Genomic DNA, 20,665 nt, shown 5'->3' with positions numbered 1-20,665 from the left:
GTCTTCAATGTATTTTAACCCACCAATGAGATGTGACCACTGGCACATTTTAATGACAAACGAACCGATAATTCAAGCTAAAAGCAAAGTCCTTCCTAGAAAAATGTAAAGTCAAGTTCCATACTACACTCACCTGTGCAGCAGAGGTCATGTCAGCATGCATTTCCTCCCTCCTGAACCTGTAAGGGCGAACAGGTCAGCTTCATCAGCCTGATGGGCCCCCACAGCCCCTCCTCTGAGCTCATTACAGCTTCATCAGAGCTGAACTTCAAGTGGATCTTGACATAATGTCACATTGAGCTGAGAGCACAGTCATTCAGAAAAAGTGACACAAGCAGGTTTTGGGAGGGAATGGTGGAGGAACATGGAACAGTAGCAGCACTGCGGTCCTGCAGGACCGCCATGAAGCAGCAGGCGGCTGAAGGAACACTCTCACACATAAAAACAGGTGTCAAATCCAACAGCTGCAATCAGCGCCTGCACACCCCTACACCAAAAAGCAGTCACCTCTGTTAGCCCCCTACTTGTTTGGGCCTGTTTTCTAATTATCACTTATTTGCTTGAATTTTATAGAAGCATTTGTGTCTCATAATTAAAAATAAAACTCAATATCGTAAATGCTTTTCATTTTCAGAACAAAGGTGCGTTTGTTGACTTAAATGCAATCCCGTCTTTGCATTATCGCTTTAATTACGTCACAGAATGAGCGGTGTTGAAGTAGAAAATGAAAAAGCATTTTGGAGGATTGATTTTTAATTTTGTTTTTGAGTCAATTGATGCAGTTACATTGTGAAAATGAAAAAGCCTTTCTGGTATTGATTTCCATTTTTAATTATGAGGCACAAATGCTTCCTTAGATTTCTGCATCCTTAGAATAAGGTTGCTTTCTCAGTAGGAGAGTCCTATGGACCCAGTTTGAGTCCATCCATCTATTTTCTGTTCCTCTTTGTCCTATGGAACAGGGGTTGCTGGAGCGTTTCCCATCTACTTCAGGATGAAGGCAGGGTACATCCTGAAGCAGGGGTCTGCAACCTTTAACACTAAGAGTCAACTGGAACTGTTTCTCAGACCAAAACCTATTAAGAGTCTATGAAAATGTGTTACTGCTTTGCACTTATTTAATTGTTGCTTTTAAAATATATATGTAAAAATATATTATATAATAATAATGTATAAATAATATTATCCTAAGTTTGATACGTTATTGTATAAATGTATAACTGATGATTGAAAAGTTTTTTGTGTATTATTCTTATTTGATAGCTTGAAATAAACCATTTCAAATCAAATCAAATGTTTCTTTTTTGCCATGAATAAAAACAGAAATATACAGTGAAGAGCATTTTCTTTTAATGTGAATTTAAACTTTTGGACAGAAGTTCAAATGACTTCCTTTCAAAATAAAAGACATGTTTCATAGGATCATCCCACTAAAGGCTATGTGCTCCAATGAAAAGTTATAAACAACATAAGTCAAAAACTTAAGTTTTCCTTTTCCGTACTTACTACTAACCTGAATAAAACAAGACTTTATTGGTTTATGGGTTTATCAAAAAATGTGACAGGGGCAGGTAAATACCTTTTCTTCTTTCTGTTACCCTTTAATTTCCCCTGTATTGGAAATTGTTCAAGATCTTTTGTTTTTGTTTAATTGTGGAAATGAAAAGAAAAATAAAGAAATTATATTATTTTCTGTATCAGAGTGGAACCTCTGTGTTTTTGGTGGATCTTTGTGTGTCTGTCTGTCTCTGATCGTTTTCAGGTGCGGTGCAGGAAAGCTGTGGCTCCCATTGGACCAGAGCTGATGGAGGCAGCCTTTAATAGCACTGGAGGACCTCCAGACCTCCAGAAGGGAGCTCTGCTGCAGCCTGTCTTCAGTTCAGAGCTTCTCCAGTTGACTTTTTTTTTTTTTTTTTTACCTGTGTTGTACAGATTAGAGTGAACTTCGTTTGTAGTGTTCTGTGGGTTGTCTCTCTGAACCGTCTTTGGAGATGGTCTCGGCTTGCTTCCGATCGGGCTGGGCTTTGGTTGGCTCTGAGTTTCCTCAATCTGAATAAATGCCATAACACTACAACAATGAGACACAGCAACTCACTGAAATGTGGTCAGATGAATGCAGGTTCTTAAAAAACATTTATAACATGAAAATGATGCTTCTCACTGTTTTCCCAACAATCTATGTCATAAACACCAGCATACCTTCATACTCGACGTCTCCTCAATCACTGCAGTTGCTAGCATCCTCTGAGTTAAATCACACACCCCCTTATCAGTAAGCACCTTGCAGCATGGCTCCAACGTTCCAAAGTAACAAGTAAAAAGGGTTGTTCCCGACGTTCAAAACTGGAAATCGACATATAAAGTTTTAATAAGTTAGCTGTCCCGATAAGAATTGTAAAGCGCAGCACGTCCGTCTTTCTCTCATTATTTTGACCCACCCTCGTACTTCCTGACCAATGACTGAAGAGATCTTTAGTCACATTGTTTTGTTTACAAGCTTTGGTCCGTAACAGAAAAGTCTGTTTGGTCCCAGTCTGAATACAGACTAACCACAATGTTCGCGACTCGATCTGTAACAAAGGATTAAGTGAAGCAAGTTCAGACCATTTTAATTGAGACTGGAAAAAGTTCCAGTTACAGTCTGAACACGGGGAACTTACAGGTGCAAAACGTCGCTAGAGCGCAAGGCATAGTGACTGGTGGTCCTTTGTAGAAGCGATCAGAGATGTGAGCGGAGCAAACCAAGAAGTGTCTTACAGACTAAAATGATCCATCTTTGCATGCTCAGAGAGGGCCACTCAGCTCTGGCATACAGTTAAGAATGATAAGTGAGACGAGTAGAACCAGTCACTAACCTCATTGCACAGTGATTGATAGTATTCAATGACTGAAGACCAAGTTCAATAATGTCATATTTTATGTCTAATTTAGTTTCCTTCAGTTGAGCTGAGATGAGCATCTCAGCAGATGCGATGAGAATAAAACTTCCAAACTTTGAATTCATTTCTCTTATTTAATCCATTTTTCCTCCTTTTGTTAAGTAACTTTTCTGTCCTCATAGTTTAGTGCAAACATCGTGGTGACCTCGTCCTCCTGATGCTGACGTTGGAGGGATGAACAGGCAGGGAGGAGGGGGACAGCATGAAGTATGGGGGGTCATCGAGGAGGGTGGAGTGTTGGAGTCTAGTGGGGCGCGGAAAGCTGCCCAACTGTTAGGAAATGATTTCAGCTTAAAAACCTCTAAGGGGAAATTTGTTTTGCAGGTTTTTCCTTCCCTCAGTTTTTCAGTTGAGATATTTGAAAGGTTGGTGCATCTTTCAGTTTTCCACTGTTTGGATTGTTTTTCTCCTGAGACAACAAAGTCAGGATCTCCCAGAAACTGAAAAATAAAATATTTCTGAGGTTGGTCACTAGTTTTCTGCAGGTTGTTGGGACTAAAACAGAGCTAGTTTTTAGGATGTTTGGACACATTTTTTGATTGTTTCAGAAATAAAAGCACAAGTATTATATATTCACAAATGTGTGTTTAAATGAAACCAAAACTTGAAATCACTGGCAAACATCTAATTATAAATGACAGTTTTGACTAACAAAATGTGTATTTTACCTAATTGGTAACACTTTATGATAAGGACCCATTTATCAGTGTTAATTAAACGCTTCTTATCACTTGTATGCATTACTAATTGAGATATCAGTAAAGATGTCAGTAAAATTACTTTTTACTCATTTTACACACATGAAGCAACAGAAAAGAAGCCTTTTTGCTCCAGTCAAAAAATCCACATTGTTCCAAATACTGCACTGGTGCACTGAAACCATCATGTGCAAGTGTTGGATTTGAAGCTCAGATGGAGCTGGGAGCAGTAGTGTAGCATTCTTACTCAGTACATTTACATGTACTTTATGTCCCTAACATAAAGTAGTCTAGGTGAACATCAAGTATACTTAGTAAATATTAAAAGTGATCGTATATATTTTTTTTCTTTTTATATACTATATATGGTAAACTTGTTCGAATATAGTCTACAAAAGTATTCAGTTAGTATACTTCATACACTTTGCATACAGTAGATGACCTATGCAGAGGTGGGTAACCCTGGTCCTCAAAAGCCTCAACCCTGTCTGTTTTCCAGCTCTCCTTGGACTGCTTGATGCTGATAACCTAAATCAGGTGTGTTCAGTCAATCAGGATGTGAAATCACTTAAGTCAGCTAATCAACAGCAAGCTGGTGAGGGAGAGCTGGAAAACAGGCAGGGTTGAGGCTCTTCAGGACCAGGTAAATTTACGAGATTTTAAGTCATAAATTTGTGAGAAAAAAACTCGTAAATTTACGAGATTAAAGTCGAAGTGAGCATGTAACAGAGCAGCAGCAAGTGAACGCCGCACAGCAGTAGAGCAGACCGACTAAACTTAGTTGATCAGGTGAGCTGAATGTTTATTGATAACGTTCCAAATGTTTGAAAACTCATTAGTTTGATATACAATTTATTAATGTTTTATTTATTGATGGGTGGTTTCCAGGATCTCTGCAGCCCAATGAAGCCATCGGTATCCCTGCAGCTGTTTACTTGAATCTTGGTCTTTGCTCAAGAAATACAGAGAAAAACAAGGGATGAACACTGTATTATGTTATGATTGGCAAACCTTTCTTTTCCCTTTAAGCAGCGACCTCCATGTCGAAAATCCATCTCGCTTTCATGCAAATACCTTTCCTCCAAAGACTAGATCTCCACGTCTTTGTGATGCTTCCGTCTGAGGAGGAGCACTTTTTGGCATTTTCAATGTTGTAATGCTAATATAACAGACTATTTTCATTCCTCTTTATTGTTTTATGTTGAAACGGGATGTTTCCTCTGGAGGAGGAGATGAATATAACACTGTTTACTTCCGCATTGGTGTTCGGATGACAGGTTCATGACGTAAGGTGACAAACGAACTTCAGGGTGTTTGAATGAAAAGGAGAATAAAGGCTGCAGCGGTCCTCTACACCCAAAGGTGTCTCTGAGCTCCTTATTTCACATGTGAAACTCTGCTTTACCGACACTGAACCCCGGAAAGCCGGCTCCGCTGACAATAATATGATTTTGAGTCGCCAAAAGGTTCAGAATATCTGTTTTTTAAACCTACCCTGAAATAAAGCTTCACAAAAGGCTCCACATATTTCATCTTCTAGTTAAGCTCCGATGAACGGAAAACTTTGGTGTTTCCTCTTTGATCTATGAATTTTCTTGTAAATTTACGAGATTTTAAGTTGTAATTAAAACATTTTTTTTGTAAACTGGCCCTAACACTCTGTCGGAACAGAGTATTAGGGCCACCATAAAGATAAAATAAATACATTTTCAAGAATAAAGTTGAAAAATTATGAGAAAAAGTTGTAATTATACGAGAATAAACCCGTAAAATTGTGAGAATAAAGTTGTACTTTTAAAAACAAAGTCTTTATTTCGACAATTTAGGCTATTTGGTTATGAGCCCCCATCCGCATTGTGTGTCTAAATCCATCATTGCAGCTGTTAATGGTGATCCCATAAAAACAAAAAGACTAAAATTACAATCCTCCCTAAAAAAAGGTAAGCTTTTGGAAAACATTCATGCATTTTTGGTTTGGTTTGAACTAGGATTTAATTTTTTTTTTACAAAAAACAATTAAAGATGGATTTCTACCAAAGGAATCTCAAACTTTTACACAGAAACTGCTGAGTCATCAGAGGAGGGGGCGGAGTTTGATGTTGTCTCAGCCAAGTTAGTCACATGACAGCAATTATATGATGTTCTTGGTAGTTTTTCAAGCTGGTGAAATGAATTATTGTTTCTTTCTGCATTAATGCTCTACTTTAAGTCACCGTTTTTGTGAACATTTGTGGAAAGGGGAGGGGGCAAAATTCCATTCATATGAATGAGTAAAAAACTTTGCAAATTCTTTACATTTCTGCAAAATGCTTCACTTTGCACAAAATCTGACGACTCTTCTTGTTTTTGAATCTTCCTGCATCCGGCTGCATGATCAGCAGGTCTGTTTCTTTGTTTAAGCCGGTTTCCCGTAATTGAATTAGGCCACTGAACTTTCTGTTTCAAGTTGTAGAAATCACAGTTATATGCAAAACTTTAAAGCACTCACATTCCAGAGATCCTTTTAGTCATTTGTCTCGTGGAAGTTGCCTACAGCGAATCCATCTCCAAAAAAACAACACGTACGCACAGGCAGCCAGGGAAAACAACAAGGTGCTACCGAGGCAAACACGTCCTGCATGCCTTGAAATTTTGCTAAATTGAAAATACATTCCTCTGTTGCATATTTTAAGACTTGCAGGAAGTGCTGCATCTTTGCTTTTGGTAAGTCTCCCTACATGAATCATCGCTTTTGGAATTTGACGTTTTAGTTCCACAAAAAATTACTTTTCTGGCCGTTTGATACCTCTCTGATTGATCATCCCAGAATCTTTAACTTTGTGCCAAATAAAGAGAAGCAAAACTTGCACAAATTCTAAATGCAATGTACCTGGGATTTACAAGCTTCACACGTTCTGTCTCCTCCATGCATGCCAGTGAAAGCATCCCCTGACCTCCTGTCAGCAAGTCCTAAAAGCACGTCAGTGTGCAGTAAGCAGCGATCGCAATGTTCACTGATGGAATGAGAAGCATGCATGCACAGAACAGCATGCCCTCCCACCACAGAATTCAAACAATACAGAACACATCCGTTATGAGTCACACGGCTCTCTGCAGCTTTGTGTCCTTACATGGGGACACAACTTCCCATCTGGATCATCTGACAAGAGCAACCTTGTAAAAGGAAGCCACCGGCATACTTGTCCAACCCTTTTGTTGAGTGCTTAAACTTAACAATGCACTTATGTCATCCCACAGAGTCCAGTCTGCACAGTTTCCATTTGCTTATGGTGAGGAATTTTTCCTTGCCATGGCTTCAGCTAGGAAGTCACTCTGAATTATTTTCGGTTTCTCTTCCAATGACACCGTTCCTTTTTAGGGAGCAGCAAAAAGGTATAAACCCTGCATAACTTACTACATACAAGAAGAAAAATGTGGGCCGAGTTGCTCATAATATAATGAAACCAAATATGAATGCCTGCAATGCCACAACATCCAAAGCTCACATGTAATGTTTGATGCCATTTGAACCTGGATCCTCTCAAATTTAGCGCTGTTCTTCATTTCTGGTTAATGTAAATGTTCTTATCCAGGAACGGTATATGCAGTAGATCACAAATATAGCAAATATCCAAGCATTTTGATAGTAAAGCCATAGTTTATCTGTTTACCTTTTGTTTTGTTTTTTTGTAACATAACAAAAACATAACAATAACTCAATTTTTTCAAATTTAATTGCGTTAAAATGCAGTCTATTTTATTAAATAAGGGAGGACTGCAAAAGAGATTTGAAGTCAACAGAAAATCTGCTATTGAATTCCCATGATACTGACTTGTCATGAGCTATTTGGGAATCATATTTACGTGACATGGGAGGTGACCCAGAGAAAAGTAAGTCAAAGGAAGACCCAGTAACTCATACCTTTAAGGGTTTAACCTTCTAAAAGTTCACTCATGATGAATACAATGAAGTTGCTGCTCCTTCATTTTTTAAAGTATTTTTAAAACACCTTGACGGTAAGTGCGTCACAAATAAATGTGTTGATGCATAGAAGTAAATAAATGATTACCTTAACCAAAGTCGTTGGTTCATTTTCATGTCAGTGGAAATTTTGTGATCGTACTGGTCAACCAATGAATACACTTGATTCGGCCACATCATCAGCATCAGTTCAATTTTGTTTATCTTGGAAAATACATTGATACAATGCAGTGTCATACTGATTAGAGATGATAATGCATTTTGAACTCACCTTTAAAAATACACAAAATTCATCCGGGCTGTGGTTTGCGCTCTTGCCTCACACCACGCCTGCGTGGGTTTTCTTCAGGCACTCTGGCCTCCTCCCAACATGCTTCCAAGGTTAACTGATTACTCACAGGTGTGAATGTGTGTGTGTACAGGTGTTTGATTGTGGCCCTATGACTGGCGACCTGCCCAGGGTGCACACAGCCTTCGCCTAACAGTGCTCTGGTTAGGCTCTCGCAGCCCTGTTACCCCGGGAGGGATAAATAAAACAGGTTGAGAAAATGGATGGATTGCCTTACATCTATGTTTGGCATAGAGGGGTTTAGTGAAGGTTTTATCTGTAGGTGGCGCTCTTCTCAGATATCAGAGGTCAAGTCCACACTATTGACTTTATATGAGAACTGGACCGAGTGAGTGTGATGTCACCCATAGAAAATGACACTTCCAACTCCAACCATATGAAGTCAATTCAATTGCTATTTTTTATTGCGATACGGATGTCGCCAAGTTTGAGCCAGACAATGTAAAAAGCATTGATTGGTTCAAGTTGGTCTGAGTTGCCATTTCTATGGCAACCACTCTCAGCAATTAGAAGTGAGCTTGTTGAAAGTCCACACCCGTAGAACATGACACCACCTTCTTTTGATGAGGCATCTGATTGGCCAGTTTATAACTTGAATAACTTAAAGTACAGACAAAATATGAAAAAAATTTAGGATTAGCAAGAACATGTTAAAATAAAGAGGCATTCAAGCAAGAATGGTTATTCTGATAAATATTATCACTGAAACTTAGCTGTTTATTTCTCTATAGAAGTCTATGGGATTTTGGCTTCTTGGACCCAATGGGTACTTCTTGTTTTTTCAAATGTGAGGGGGAGGAGTCACTCAGTCCAGTTGTCACATACCATAAATGGTGCACACTTATTTGAAAAGTATTAATTTTCATCAAAACATAAAGTTTTTTTCTATTTCCCAAACTGTTTTCATCCAAGCACTTGTCAAAATCGGCATAGATGAGACATGAATTGAATTTATTTCCATCCATTCTCAATGTAAATGCAAAAAATCATGCTAACTCTTCATTTATTTCCCTTTTTTCCCTATCTAGAAAATAAATATTTCATTGTACTTGTTGCAATGACAATAAAGGAAATTCCTTTACTAAATAGAAGAATGCAGGCAAAAGTTAGAAAGGAATGAAAATGGAGCCCTGAGTCACGTTGGCTGAGTAATAACTAACACATGCTGGCTAAACCATAGTTGAATAGAAAACCGTCGTCATTGTTTAGTCTCATTATTAACTAGCCAGTTGTCATGGATGCATATTTTCTTTAATCTCCATTATGCCACGGAGGCCACAGTAAGCGACCTGCAAATGTTGACTCCATGCAGGTTGGTCCAGTTCAGACATTTGGCAAACAGGAAGCAGCGAGCTGGAAACAGTGACAGTTTGTTGTGGGCATGGCCTTCATTCCTTAAATTCCTGTTTACTTCACGCTCCCTGATGTTGAACCATCTGATGTCTGTTTGCACAGAGCCTGCTCCCTTGATGACTTCTCCAGGAGAGGTCAACACGTGAAGTCTGTCATATAGACAACATAATCTGCAGAAATTTGAAGCGGCTCAGTAACAAAGACCACTAATACCTGTGATTAAGGAGAGTGATTTAAAGATTATGCAGATGACTAAACTCCTGGTATTGGCTTTGCCCTTTCTTTTTGGTCCAGGCCATGGGGATGAGTAGCTCTGATCTCATCTCATGCACAGACCAGCGTGTCGACTAAACTGCAGTAATCTGAGCTGATAAGTGCTCCTGCACAAAATTAGATTCTCAATAAAATGACCATCAAACTCCATCAGTGGACTTTAGGAGGTTTTTAATCAATTTACAGCATTATGCATAAAACAGGCTGCAGAAACCAGTGATAAACCTAATGATCACTAATGCTTTAGAACCTTATCTGAGTCCAGGGTACAGTTTTTGTGGTGAATGTCTCATTTCAAATGCAAAATGATGAGGATTTTGTGCTGCAGTGACCCAGTGCAGAATCTGCAATGTCATGCTATAGCTTCATCCAAATATTAAGGTTTTTTGCTTGTAAAGAGTGAAATTGGTCTCCATCCACATCAGCTATTCAGTCATAGACTCTGTTTAGGCCTTCACCACTTTTACTAAACTGTGTAACCAGTTTATTCTGCACAATATGTGCATCATGCATCAAATCACCAAAAGATTTGTTTATTTAATTTTGTTGCATGGAAATTTTAAATCTCAAACAGTTAGTGCAAAACAAGCTTTCAAGCTAAGTACATACCGCATGTGTGGGACGTTGAAGAACATGACCAACACAGGTTTTTGAACACGCTTATGGCATGTGGTGATCAAACAGGTCTGTCGCTACCGGATGCTAGTGCATGCACTCACAGTTGAAGATGGTGCAAAATGTAGAAGTGGAGCAAATCTAGTGAATCTTGCCCCTGGCTTGTCTTTCACATGTCTATTCTGAAATATGAAAGACTTGGTGTCCCTTAATTCCGACCAGGAAACCGAAATGATTCATTTTCCCTCCATGATCAATTTTCAAATGGTTAGCATTTTTGTGAATTGAAAATAATGCTACCTATATGTCAATACCAAATCTGAGTAAAAGTATGTATTAAGTCCAAATATTTTAACTTTCAGTTTGCCTTCAATTCCAAAGGTTGCAGTTCCACCAAAGCCCGCAGGCGGCAGAAAGGAGCAATTTTCCACTCACTCACATGTAGAAAAATGTAATTACATACCTATAATAAACATTCACAATAAGCATTCTGGTTTCTGAACCTTTTTTATGCTTATAGCCTCATATATTTAGCTCTTCGGTGGTGTAGTGGTAAACACTCAGGTCTCACAATAGAAAGCCCTGGTTTGAATCCCAGCTGAGTCCATTCTGTGTGAAGTTTGCATGTTCTTTGCATGCATGTGTGGGTTTTCTCCGTCAATCCAAAAACCTACATTAACAGTTAATGATAATTCTAAAAATGTCACTTAAGTGTGAATGTGAGTGTGTGCAGCGCTGAAATGGACAGTCAAACGGTTCAGGGATTACCTAACCAACCAATAGTAGCTGGATAGGCTTTAGAATTCATGTGACCCTAAACCCCTAAAATATTATCGAAAACTGATAAGTGGTTTTATGTATTATTCATGACAACTTCTGGGAGAAAGGTTTTTTCTTTCTTTTTATTGACTTTTATTGTTTATTAGAGATGAAAATTGAACCTATTTAAGGGTGTGGCTTTTGTATTGTATGGACCGTGGACTCTAAAGCTTTAAACAACCAAACTTTTGTTTTTGGAGCAGAGACTGTTGGTCTAGACTAGAGTATGTGTGTCCACAGTCCAAAATACCAATGGCATGACTGGTAGTGAAAGCTTGAACAGCCTAAGTCTTTCATGGCATGGAATTTTGGCAGACTCAATCAGATTGGATGTGGATTGCTGACAAATGTCAGGACTTTGCTTAATTTGGTCAGCTTTTTCAATTGGCACTCTCGTGAGTAAACTAAAGGCTTGTGAGGACCAAACAAGCTGGAAACCTCAAATAGTTATAACAGCTGCTTATTGACCAAAACAAACTGACCAGTAAGTGAAAAAAAAAACAACGAGAGTAAAAAACCTTAAGAATCGTCTCTGTTTTCTATCATCGCAAAATGATCATTTTTGATCCAGCACGGTACCAACAGTCCACGGCCTGGGGGTTGGGGACCCCTACCCTGGAGAAAGACCACAGCTTTGCTTGATAAGTGCCAGCGAGTAGGTTGAAGCAGGTGTATGATGGCGTCTTCAGGCTTTTTTCTAATTTTGCTCGACTCTCATGAATCTCTCCAAATTACCCTGAGATCCTGTGGAGGTTTTTATGGTAACGGAACAAGGTTGGATGTTTGCCAATGGCACCAGAACCATTTTTCTGGGTCAGAATCCTACATAGCCATTTTGCACACACTTCTCAGACTCTGGGGCAAACACCATCTGGACATGGAGCCTCTGTTAAGTTTCTGCAGGTGCCGCTTCATCTGACAGATACAGACTGGCTGGAAGAAGAGGGGAAGGACAACCCAACGTCATTGTGAATGTTGGATCTTATTTATCAATCCTGCTGCATCATTGTTGTATTCATCCCTTTCTTCTCAGCTGATCCGTTATCTAATGTTGATGACTCAGTCCGCTGTCACCATGAAAAGGTCACAGCTGCGCTCTGTGGAAGCATGTGTGAGGGTGTTTGTGCTACGGTTTTAACACTGAACATTAATACAGACTCGGAGGGAGGAATGCGTGGGAATCGCATTGCACAGGAGGAGGAGGATCTGAGCATGACCCACATGTGGGTTGATGTTTTCTCCTCCTGCTATACATATGGACAGAATGAGACACGAAACAGTGTTTATTCTGGTCATCCTGACTTCTTGTACGTGTGGCTGCTGCTTGATGTTGTAAAAATATCTACATTCTGTCCAGTGATGTACTGCAACATTTGAAATTAATTACCTTTAAACTATAGTATAAAGCATTCCCAAAGGCAGTCATTTCTCATTTAACAGTGACCTTAGACTAAAACTACTGGTAAGGCTTGTGGTAAAGACAAAGAATTAACCTAACTTCAGAGCACATGACTCCTGTCATTGCTGCAGCTTTTTTGAATCACATGACATGCTTTTTTTTTCCCACAGCGTCTATGGCGCTGGGCGGTGAACATGCACTGCAGGGCCGGGCGGGTTTTCCCTCAGTGCCATTGTGTGATCCTGCTGCTGCTGAGGTGTTTGCGGTTTTCATGCTGCAACCACAACTCACAATTTCAAAAGTAAAACAAAGACTCCAGAGTTCTCACCTTGCCATTTCTCACACTGCCATTGTCACAAGAAGCACTATCTTTCATGGAGTTATTCTGTTGGCTCTTTAAAGTGTGGCTGATTGTTTAGGTGTAGATGAGCTGCAACCAAATGCTTTAACAGATTTTTTTATTTAAAAAGGATTTTTGAATTTTGAAGGATCTTTTTTTCATAGGGAGAGGGCTGCCACAAAACCATTGACTGTATAATGCTACTGTCACACCGTGCATGTGGCACATGGTCAAGATCGCACTAAACATTTAAGTGTAAGGGTTAATGGCCGACGAAGTATGCATTATCACTTTTTAGCGCACGCCGTGGAGCCTGAACCGTCCGACGCGAGTGCGTTAAAAAGTGACCGGAACTTATTTTTTCACCGTACGGTTATCCTGTGGTATCTCACTTTTTAATGCACACCCAGCAGCCAATCAGAATCGAGTATTCACCCGGACCATGGTAGCGCATGTACCTACGGTAGAAAGACGCTGGATGGGACATGTGAAAACTGTGCATATCTGGTGAATCTTGCTCCAGGCTTTTTCTTTCACAGCTCTATTCCGATGCATAAAATATTTAGTGTCATAGAATTCTGTCTGGGCACAAACTGCAATTGTTAATTTATCCTTGTCAATTTTTGAACAGTTTGCACTTCCGTTAACTAATGGGGAGCCATCCATTGGTCACTACCAGATCTGAGTTTCTGATTGGTCAAAGTGGAACTGGTTTAACTTTCATCGCGCATTCAATCGATGCACTATTGGTGCATAGAGACAACAAACAGTTGTAGAAACCTTGGTAGTAATGCATGAACGTGAGAGTTTTGAATCCGGAAGCCTAAACCGCACATATACTGTAAACACATACTTGTGTTAACATAGATTTTTCATTGGACGCAGTTGCTTGAAGACGCATTGCCAAGGGCCATGTGAATGTAGCTGGGGAGAAGACTGACTGAGTGTGACCTCTCAATAAAAAATTTCTTACTTCTGCTCCAACCAAACTAAGTCACTCGGTTGTTGTTTTTTTCCTATATGGACACCGCCATGTTGGAGCCAGACAACGTCAGTTAGCAGCGATTGATCCAAAAATATCATGAAAAAAATAGAAGAACATGTTGAAAACGGTATCAAAGCAAGAAAGAATACTCTGACCAATATAACAAAGAGTACAGCTGTTTATTTCTTTATACTGTAAAAGTCTACAGGATTTTGGCTTCTTGGAGCCAGCAGGTACTTCCTGTTTGGAATGCGAGATGGGATTGGTCACATATAAAGGCAATGAACAAGACCAGCTGCAAAAAAAAAGTTTTTGTTCATAAGGTTTTATATATTTTATATTTTCTACCCTTTTTCAAGCATTGCTGAGCTTGAGAATTGGACAACATAATAATAGAAAACAGAAGCCTTTACTGAGTCCCACACACTCTCAGTCAATATTGTTAATGAAATCTGCAAAGGAGTAATGATTTCATATAGAAAATGAGAAGTACAGTAGAGTGGAACAGAATAAAAGAATTTGACCAAATTATTCAAAGTTTTACTAAAACATTATAGCAGCATGACAGCTACTTTCTGCTAAGGTAACTGAAGCTGGATCATTTGTCTACATGTCTGGACTTCCTAGAAGTGTTTTTATATGTCTTTGAAGAAAACCCTGACCCCTTTTCTCACTCCTGTGCCAGTATTTGAATCTTAAATCCAACCGTTGCTCAGTCAGTCAGCAGTCAGCTGAGATTCACGGAACTAAATCAGGTTAATAATTTGCCTTATTTTATGTGCTTGTGATTTCTGCACTTTCCTTTTCATTTCACCTCTGGCCTCCTCCCCTCATTCCTCCCTCCTCCCTCAAGAATGTGTGGCAGTCTCAAGGTGATATCTGGTTTAAAAAAAAATATATATATATATATATAACCGAATAAAAATCAGCTTAATAGGAATAAATAGCAGTTCTGCTTCTGGAATGGCATGCTTATGCAGGTGACAGTTACACATTCTGAGGAAAATAGGGCAACAGCATTGTTTATCAGCTGGTGAAGTAAGAGCTGCTTTACAGGAAATCTTAGCAGAGCAGAGGCGAAGGACATGTATGCGTGACAGGGAAATAATAGCTGTTGTGGCAGTTATGTCCGGAAAAGACAAGGAATGACATCAAATCTTTATTTGTTTCTGATGCACAGTGATTCCAACTCAGACATCAATCAAAAAAAAAAAACATGTATACATCACTTGTTATTCTTCCTTATTATTTGAAACGTTTTTATTTTTCCTGCTAAAGTCATTTCCTTTGCAGAAGTTTACTGTTTAGCAAAAAAACTGTTTCTTTTTTCTTGCATTTGAAAAAATCCATCTCTTGTTCTAGCACCTGCAGAAAAGGACAAATTAGACTCTTCATAATCCTCCTGAGCAGCATAAGGACATGATTTTGAAATTACTCTCATGAGTCACTTCTGTTAAAAAGAGCTAATCAGACGAATCAGACTGGAGTCACCATCCTGTTTTGCTGCTAACAGGGCATGAAATGCACAGATGGTCATATACTAATCCTCTAAAATACAGCTGAAAAAGATGCTGAGATGCAGGGTGGCCAAAAAAAATAAAAAAAGAAACAGTAACATGGAGAAGCTTGAGTGTGAGCAGAGACTGCAATGAAGGCCAGGACGTGATTCCCGTAAGGAGAGAAGCAGGACAACAACATGACTCAGCAAACTCAGCTGCACCACAGACAGCCTTACACACACAGTAGACTAGCAAGAGAAAAACAATCCGAATGAACTGGATGTATCAAGCACAAACAACACTGGTGCAAAGTCCAAAAGCGAACAACAACTTGCAACCACTCCAATAAATGTGCAACTTCAAACATAATTTTGATGTATAAGAAATCTTGGCAATACTCTATTAACCCTAAATGACCATTTTTATCATACTTGAAACAAATTTCTGAGGTTATTCTCTCATTTGCATTATACAATATTTCCTTTAAAAAAAACATTTTATACATAAGTTTGTTTTCTGCCCTGTAGTTCATGATTATTCCACTAGGGGCAGTAAAAAGGCTTTTGATGCTCATTTCATAATAGGTCCATTAAATCTCAAAAACACTTTTGGCAGGAAATGTTTGCTAATTTTCAAAATGTTATGGTGACAAAAACTCATCTATTGCTACTTATTCTATTAAATGACTACTTGCTGTATTGAAAGAATGCATAACTTGACAATAATTAATTACTTATAATTAATTTTTTCCTCAACATTCATGTCAATAGTTTTGCATCTTTTGAGCTTGCATCATTGTGAGCAAAAACATACAAAATCACCTAACAGATCTCAATTGATATTATCAATATCTCATAAAAAAAATATTGCAAAATATTTTTGGGGGATTTCATGAAAGATGTTTTCTTTTTTAACATTTAATTCCAAAGATTCTGATTTTTTTGTTCTTTGTCCATTTTTTGATGTAGTGGGTTACAGTTCTGATAAATATTTATGTATATTCAGTAAAATCTCTCTCCGAGTAGTATCTGCAGAAGTACTAAATATACATTCTGTGAGTAAATGTTGAGTCACAGTTCAGAGGACCAGACATGCTTTCATGTTGTTTTAGGAGCAGTGATCTTCACGCTGAGTTGTTAAGACGAAAGGGACCGAGTCGCAGGTTTGCAGACAGTGAGCTGGTCAGTAAAGCAGAGGCATGAGTCAGGACGGTCTGTGTGTGACTCATCATTGTTTTTCACAACAGATTATGTCTGTGAAAGCAGCTCAGTTTGAGGGAAACAGCAGCTCCTGCTGTTTCTCAATGTGAGACCAAGTTGATCTGCTGCTGCCATCTGCTGATCATCTCCTTCAAAAAAACATTTTTACAAAGCTACTGTTTATCCTCTATAGATGCATTGTCCAATTGAAATAATTATTTGTATTTATTTATTTTAGAAATCTTATATTCCTGACAGTTCAAATTACCTTCTTGTCTGCATCTTTGTGGCAAGGACATCCATGAGGACCTGGCTGCAGAATTCAGCTATGTCCAAATTTCCTCCCTACTTCCTACTGAAAAACTATAGTGCAGGACTTCCTAGTGCCCTGGATTTTACAATCAATTTGCACACAATGCTTGCTTTTTTTGTAAACATCAAAAATTATGTTACAGATTTCCTGAAGTAAACCTAGTAAATAAAATAATTTTATGAAGACTAATTATAAATCTTCTGTCCTCTTATGATGAAAACTTTTTAACTTAAAAAACTACATTTTTTATGAAAAATTGTTTAAACGCAATGCATTGTGGTCTATATTTGCCAATCTAGCATTGATGGTTATTTGTAGACTTCTGGGGAATTTCTAGGGCACCTCTCTGAGATGTTTTTAAATGTGTTTGAGGTCTGGTTTTTCCATTTTTTCTTTCTTCACTATGTGTTTTTCCTTGTATTTTTTCTATTTATGTTGTCTTGTTCATCTTTAATGTTTTTTATCACTATTCCTGGTTTGCTCTGCTAAAATGGTTTCTGATGGGAAGTTAAAATTATTCAGCAGATGCGAGGAAAAACAAATGAGTCGTGATCCTGCAGGGAAACTCTAGCTCTCACTTCCCGGAAACAGTGAGGAGGAGGAGATGCTCGTCTTCACCCGGCTCTTCCCGGTAGTCAGACCCCTCACGAGATGCTGCGCACCACTGCTGCGGAGTGAGCTGATTGGCTGTTGCAAAGCCCATATCAGGGTCTAATCCGAACGCAGCTCTGAGGTGTGCGGTAAGGAAACAGAGATGCAGAGGAGGAAGGATTCCCGTAAAAGATGTCAGAGAGGAGGACAGAAAGACTGAATGTTTCTGGACCGTCAGTATGGGTGATGAAAACAGTTTGTTTGTCCTGATAACTGCAGTGTCACTGATCTGCTTGTACTGGCAGATGAATGCATGCTTATGCAAACTGTTGGTCTTTGCTACAAAAGGAAGAAAGTCCTAACAATGTCCACAAACACTACCCGTGTGGATAAAAACTCACTTTTCAACTCTGCAGCTGATAGTGCAGCTTTGGTACATGGCCAGAAATGGGCATGGGCAAGGAGGGGGCAATGGCCCCTAAATGCCACAACACCCACCAACCCCCAAATGTGTTGGCCTGAAAAAATCCACAACTACCTAAAGAAAAAAAAAATTAAATAACTAAAGAGAAAAAAATAAATAAAGCCAGGGTTCAATTACCAGGGTTCACAACAAAGACCCCCACCCAGTGTGGGTCTTTGGGCAGCCCCCCTACGCCACTGCTTGACTATGTAGCTGCAAGTCTGGGTCTCCCTGCGCCGGTCCCCAGCCCAGATAAAATACAAGGTTGTGTCAGCATCTGGCATAAAGATCTCTGCCTGAAGGGATATGCTGAAAGATGAACAGCAACATTGACAGACAGACAGATTTACAAATGGACAGACAGACAGAAAAAGAAAAGACAGAAAAAATAAAAAGCCTCCCAGTTGCTGAGAGCTCCCTGTCTGCATGCTCTCCTGCTAGCTAAAGAAAAAAAATGAAAGTAAAACATAAAAGTAAAAAAAAGAAGTGTTAATAGTGCAGAATCCAGTGACCTGCTTTTGCCTGTCCAGAGTCTGGTAAATGAAGAGGGTAGTGTCAGGAAGAGTTTATCAGGTTTGACATGTGAAATTTAGGAATTATTGATGTTATATAGATCAAATAGTTATTTCCTGTGTTCAGCACTTTGGGTCAACTGCTGTTGTATGAAAGTGCGATATAAATAAAGTTAAGTTGAGGAGGAAAAAAGTTGTTTGTGCAGAACATAGCTTAGTGTCATACTCAAATGTTTGCACCCCGTGTGAATCTGGTCCATGTTTCATTGTGCAATATTGGCATTATTTAGTCACTAAGTACTCACTGCAAAGCTGTGCTTTCCTACCTGAATTCATGCTTGTTTATAGAGAATTTCCGCACTGGAGGCAGCAAAGTTGCATTAAAGCTCCACTCTGATAATTTTTTGATCTATTATTAAAGCATTCCCAAGGGGCATTTAATTATGAATATGCTGTTATTGCCAAAATATAGGAGAAAAAAAATAGTTTTCTAGGACATAGTTTCTGCAGAGTTTTGTAGGCGGGACCGTTGCTGCATAGTAAGCTCCCCCCCACTTTCTTTTTACACTCTCTCCCACTAGTTTACAGCCCCTTACACCCCCAACCTGGAAGTATCGGTCCAACAAAAATGGTGAGCGATGTTGGAGCTTTCCGGCTGTACAGTTTTAGCCAGATGCCAACTCGGGTGAGGAAAACAAAGACGTGCATGGATCTGTTTGTCTGCAAGTGGAGGCATCAGAAAGGAGCAGCATGGGGAGTTTGTGGTGTGCACAGTGTAATTTCTATGTCCCCATTAACCCTTTTCTAATGACATTTTTTTATCTGCTCCCCCTGATTTACAACGATTTGATTAAAGAAATGGTCAGTAAGATAATTTTGAGATTAATTTACTTAACATCCTGATTTACAACACTTTTTCTGTACGGTTTTGACAGGTTCTTCCTATAAAGTCTGTCATTTTTTTCTATTCAAACATTTTCTGAGTTACTCAAAACACAAGGATCCATTAGAAAAAAGAATCAAAGCATGTGAATATCTTTTTTTTTCAAAACACATCGACAAGCCTCATAATATCTTAGTTTGTTTTTCAAAAACAGAGAAACCAAGGCCACTCCCCGGACATGACGGTAATACATGTATGTCAGTTTAAGAGCTTGGGTCACGATTAATAAAATGAAGCATAGGCAATCAAACCTTCAGAAATGGAAGGTGGAGGTTTTATTAGTTTATTTCTTTTTCATTCATTATCTTAGCTGAAAATTAAATGTTTTGAAAAGTTAAATATTTTTTCTCTTTATTTTCTCTTGTTACATTTTTTACAAGGTGTTCAGTCCCAATGTTTAGACTAATATTTGAAAGACCTACAAGACCTACTCAACAAGCTGATTGTGCCTAATCTTCCCCCATATTTGGAGCTTCCTGTGACCTCGGGCTGCGTAGATTGTTCAGGTTTGAACTCAGACATCCTGTCCTCTGCAGTGACTCAATCTGCTGACTTTTCAAACAAACGTACTGTTTTTTTCTGGATATGTTTGAGTTTGGTACTTGGTAACGACAAACAAGAATCAAAGCAAGCAGTTTCCTTTCTGCAGCCAGTGTCAACACAACAGTGACCCCCCGTGAGGAAATGTTTCCCCTGAAGAGTTATGAGATGTAGTTTGGTTTTCTTTACATATTATAAATGCTGCTTTTTTTCTGCCCCCTTTTTATTTTTTAATCTTTTTTGCTGAGTAACAGCAGTTCTCTGGCAGCAATGTGAGCTTTTATCCAGCAGATGGCAGCAAATACATTCCTATTTTAGCAGAGATCAGATTATGGGGATCCAAATTTTCAGTGTAATTGTGTGTGGTCGTGCAACAGCTTGATGACCTGTTCAGGGTGTATCCCCCCCCCCCCCCCCTCACCCAACACTTAATCGGTTATAGGCTCCAGCAACCCTGTGACGCCAGAAAGGATTCCTAGGGTTTGGAAAATGAATGGATGGATTGTACATTGTTAATAATGTTGGTGGCTATATCCTTAAATCAAATATGACTTTTCTTTAAAATAAAGACATGATGTCATTTGTTAAAAAAAAAAAGTCCAATCATTTAAATTGTAGGGTCATCATTTAAATTGTGGCTTTTTTGGAGGCCAGGGTTTAGTAATATATTTTTGTACTATTAAAATTCCAAAAAAACAGATTTGTCAGGCAAACCCAGCTAAACTAAAATTTCCAGTTAGGTGGAACTGAATTTGCTGGTATGACATAAAATTGGCAGCTGAAATGAAATCCATGCATCTGTTTGGAATAGGAAGAATCTGAAAAACTGTTCAGAGATTCTTTGGTTTAATTCTGTATAATTCAGAAGTAACTA

At 38.8% G+C, this 20,665-nt stretch overlaps 1 long non-coding RNA gene across 1 annotated transcript; it reads right to left on the bottom strand.

Moving 5' to 3' along the window:
• Positions 1 to 1,899: 1,899 nt before the first annotated feature.
• LOC111947321 lies at positions 1,900 to 6,625 on the bottom strand. The gene is made up of 3 exons (XR_002873125.1): positions 6,507 to 6,625; positions 2,200 to 2,343; positions 1,900 to 2,049 (listed from the first exon to the last, which is right to left on the bottom strand). It is a non-coding gene; the product is annotated as an uncharacterized LOC111947321 (long non-coding RNA).
• Positions 6,626 to 20,665: the final 14,040 nt, after the last annotated feature.

This window comes from Oryzias latipes, chromosome 4 (assembly GCF_002234675.1).
Source record: "Oryzias latipes chromosome 4, ASM223467v1".
Lineage (NCBI taxonomy): Eukaryota > Metazoa > Chordata > Actinopteri > Beloniformes > Adrianichthyidae > Oryzias > Oryzias latipes.
This window is presented reverse-complemented; position numbering and strand designations above follow the sequence as displayed.